At 38.6% G+C, this 4,637-nt stretch overlaps 1 non-coding gene across 1 annotated transcript; it reads left to right on the forward strand.

The window, feature by feature from the left end:
• The first annotated feature begins 4,081 nt into the window (after positions 1 to 4,081).
• LOC111754076 (U6 spliceosomal RNA) lies at positions 4,082 to 4,191 on the forward strand. The gene has a single exon (XR_002788802.2). It is a non-coding gene; the product is annotated as a U6 spliceosomal RNA (small nuclear RNA).
• Positions 4,192 to 4,637: the final 446 nt, after the last annotated feature.

The raw sequence follows: 4,637 nt of genomic DNA on the forward strand, positions 1-4,637 counted from the left end.
CAGAAGGAAATTGTAGCTAGTGCAACATCATGATGGGTTATAAAAATATCAAAAAAGGCCAGTGTGTTGGGGTGAGGAGGACAGGAGGAGTTGAGGCTGTACATTAGGTGCTGGCAGGAGCCTACTTAGAGAGGAAAGAGTGCAGGGTAAGGTCCAAAGTTTCACAGCATCCCAAGTGCAATGGCAGGCAACTGAGAGATCTTAAGCAAGGGAGTTGCTATGAGTTCTTTCCTGTGCTACAATATCAGTCTACTGATGTTTAGTGAATAGATTATATGGGGAAAGAATGGAAGTAAAGAAATGATTTAGGGAGCTTTATAGTTGTTCAGAGGATGAAAAAACTTCGCTTAGATATAATGACAAGAAAGACAGAAAATTGGAAATAAATTTGGACTACATTTTGAAGGAAGAGTTCTCAGAGCTTACTCAGGGATTGGCTATAGAATGTGAGAGAAGGGAATTAAGGATCAATCTTACTGTTTTTAAAAGAAATATATACATTTATATATTTCTATAAATATACATAAATATGGAAATTCACATTCATACAAGGAAAGATTATACATCAGGGATGTTATATGTGAGAAAAATTGTGTAGTTTGCCAAAGCTCTCTATTAACACATGAACTTTTCTTTATCATGTACTTATTTACCGATTCAACCAATACATTTCAAGTATGGTAGACACAGGACAGTGAAGACAGTGATGGTCCTCCATAGAATTTAAGCTGTAGAGAAGAAACAAATCAGTATATATGTATGCTCAGACACAGAAAATACTTTGTTGCATTATGAAACTAGTTACAAGAATCTGATATCAAACAGTGCTTACACATCAAAGCCCTTATATACCTATCTCTTAGTTGGCTGAATTTTCCAGGATTTACCGGAGGAATCCAGAAGCCAGGACTGTACAGACCTCACTTCCATTCCCCTTAGCCCACCTCCTTCCTTGCCTGGGTTCTTGTCAGTCAGCCATAGGCACCACTGAATTCTTTTTTTTTTTTTTCACTCTTCTGTAATATAGCCCATTGGTCACTGTGGGAGATCTGACAAATACTTACGAAATATCTACCGTGCACTGAGGTAACCACTGAAGAAGCACAATAATATACTTTTCCCTTCTCAGCAGCCTACTGGTGAGTAAGGAAATACAATCATACACCACTATTTTAATGCAGCATAATTAGTGTCATGATAGAATCACAGGGCACCCTTGGGTCACACTAGAGGATATTTTTAGAATGGGAAAAGTCCACTGGAAAAGTTCTCTTAGAGCAAGTGATGGAAGAGAGAAGGGTTTTATCAGACAAAAGTAGAGATAGAATTCTAAGGCAGACAGACAAAATCATGGGGGCTTTAGATAGCTTGATAAATTCTTGGGGCTCTGATGTGCTTGGATCGTAAAGGGAGGTGAGGTGGATTTGAAGAGGGCTCCTAGCGTGGCCCCGAGTGAAAGTTATCAAGTATCTTTGTCCAGTAATCTTTCCTCTTTCCTTGTCTTTTTCTGAGAGAGAGAGAGAGAGAGAGAGAGAGAGAGAGAGAGAGAGAGAGAGAGAGAGAATCCAGACTTAAATCTGCATTTGAAAGACTTGGCTTGCTGGTTTTCTCCCCATCTTACATTCTGGATACTTGTTTTACTCTGAACATGGATCTTCTTAGTTTGGAGGAAATCTTAGAATTTTCATACGAAATTCTTTCTGTCCCTCCTCTACAAAGTTGTTTCTTTAAGTTTCTTTAACTAAAAAGGAAACCTGCCAAGGGGAACATGTCAGGAACTTGACAGCTTCTACTTTCTAGGTATATTTTTAAAAACATGAAAGAGATCTCAAACCACGGAAGGACATTTCCCTATTCCTTGTGTTTCCTGCTCTGGGGTCCACTGCCAAAGTTCTGCTCTTACTGTCAAGAGTTTCAAAATTTCCTTATACAGAGTCATACATTGCAAACTCTCCTGGATTAACTTCTGCCACGTAGGGAAAATTGCACTTAATTTGTCTTTTGCTTGCACTCATCTCTTTATATCTCCAAGACAGGCGCACACACATGTGCACACACATTCCCAGTGCTTTTTTTTCTCCAGAAAGGCAGATTCCTACAGGAACTATTAATGACAGCATGCAATACATAATTCTGGTCTGTGAGGGCTTGAATTCTAACATGAGTGAGAACCCTGCTTGCCCTTGGTCTTACTGAAGGAAGCAGTTCACAGGGATGCCTGCAGTTATCTAAGTTCATGTTTGATTTGTCTTTTACCCCATTTTTGTATATTTCTCCAACAATTTATTCCACAATAAATTTTAAAGATAAATCCTTTTCATGAAACAAAAACCAATACGGATTTTAAAAATTCAACAATGGAAAACTTTGTAAAATACTAGGAGAAGAAGTAAAGAAGAATAGAAGGGAACAGAAAGGAGGGGAGGTCAGGGAAAAGGAGGAGAGGGGATGAGAGGACAAAGGAGGGAAGGGGGGAAGGAGAGGAGAGGGGAGGGGAGAAGAGAAAGGAGGGGAGACTGGAGGGGAGAAGAGAAGAGGGAAGAAGAGAGAAAGGAGATAAAAGACTAAGGAAAAAGATTACTATACAAATGTACCTTCCACAGGATTACATAGGATTGCATGAAAACTAGTTTTTAAATTTGCCTTTAAATTGTCCAGAAACAACATCTGGAAATATACACTTTCAAATCAATGTTATCTGCACAAAACCAAAGATTTGTTCCTAGAAGGAATGCTTTGCCCCAATGGGATTGTTTTCTTTTTAGCAGTACTAGATTCTGGGCCAGACTCAGTCTCCATTATTAGATTTCCACAATCCCTGGACTTTCTGCTGCTTCAGTTCCTGCCTCTGTAAAATTGAGGAATTGGACTGAATCACACTGGAAGTTTCATTCCAGTTCTAATAGGCAAAGACTTTATAAATAATCCCTATGGTTTAGAGTTTCTCCCAAACATATTCAAAACCTTCACTCAGGCTTTGAAATATTTTTTAAGATTTCACCTGCCTCCTTGGGTGTTTCCCAGTCTTCCTGAATCAGAATCACCTTGAGAGGTAGGGGGCAAGGGTGGTGCAGCCTCACAGACTGGAATCAGACTAAATAAACACTGATGTCAGGACGCATTTAACTGTGGGTAATCACAGTCTTGAAAGACATAACACCAATCACTGTGCTTCCAAATGCTGACATCCTGGAAGGTCAAAATCTCTAATGTCCAAAGTTCCTAAAATCACAGTCCCAAAAGTTGAAATCTGAAAAGCTGAACTCTCAAAAGCCCTAACTGGGGGCTGGGGATTTAGCTCAGCGACATAAGCGCCTGCCTTGGAAGCAGGCAGTCGTGAGTTTGATCCCTGGTACCGATAAAAAGGAAAAAGACAAAAAAAAAAAAAAAAAAAAAAAAAAAAAAAAAAAAAAAACAACAAAAAAAAAAACAAAACAAAACAAACAAAAAAAAAAAAAACATCAAAAGCCCTAACTGCAATTGGAGAAAATATATAGAAAAGGGCTGAATCAATAATTCTGGGGAAAGAATAGGTGCATTTCAAGTTCTACACAGGGTAGTCGTATCATGCAGGATAGAAGGAATACCCAGAAAACCAGCATTATTATTATTTGGCCATACTTATTATTATTTGGGGTTTATCTGTGACGATGTTTCCTGTGGAGATAAGGGATAAGTCTGAGCAGAGGAGGAGGTGAAGATCTTCTTTTACTGTTGGAGGCACCATCCAATCATTCATAGAGGACACACACTAAAGGTTAAGAAGTCTCTCCTAGGAGCTGGTACAGCTTTCTACTGCTGCGGTAGATATCAGAACTTCAGACTCACTGGCCTGCAGAGGTCCTAGGCTGCACAGGCAATGGTAACCCATTTTGGGTTTTGATTGATTTCATCAAAAGACTTAAATTGTCTCTCACAGCATTTCAGATAACTACAGCAGGAAACACCAACCATAGTAAAGTGCATTTACACATTTTGCTTTTTGACCTATTTATTGATATGGTTCATCTGCTCCTAACTGTTTATATCTATGCAACTGCTGATCTGTTAGTATATCTGAGAGCTTAGCCTTGCAAAAAATGTATATTATTGAACTCACAACACACATACTAAAACTGAAAGATACAGACAGGATTAACATAAACTCTGTTCAAGGAGGGCATATATATTTGTGAAGTGCTCTATGTTTTTGAAATAAGTCAGAATCAGGAAGACAAGTATCCATGTTTTCTCTAATTTGTAAAATTGAAGAAAGAAAAAATGGCATATGTATTAAACAGATTTCTTGTTGCTGCGAAAATTATTCAACAGTCACAATTTAAAGGAGGAAAGGTTTATTAGGTTCAAGGTTTCAAAGGATTCAGTCCATTGTCACTTTGTCTAAGGTAGAAACACCATCTCAGAGAGGTATTGCTTAAAAAGGCACTTAGCAGAATATGGGAACATGCTAGAGAGTAAAGGGCAAGCAACCACACACAGTCATCAAGGTCATGTTTTCATGACTGTCCTAGACTCGCTCAGACAAGGGCTTTACTAATTTCCTAGATGGCTCCCAGCCAATGAAGTTGGCAATTAAGCTTAACATTCACAACATTAAAGTAGAAGTGAGATTATTAGACCAGACAAAGGGATCAAGA

This window comes from Cavia porcellus, unplaced genomic scaffold, assembly GCF_034190915.1.
Source record: "Cavia porcellus strain 051 isolate PalLab524CR breed Dunkin Hartley unplaced genomic scaffold, mCavPor4.1 scaffold_16, whole genome shotgun sequence".
Lineage (NCBI taxonomy): Eukaryota > Metazoa > Chordata > Mammalia > Rodentia > Caviidae > Cavia > Cavia porcellus.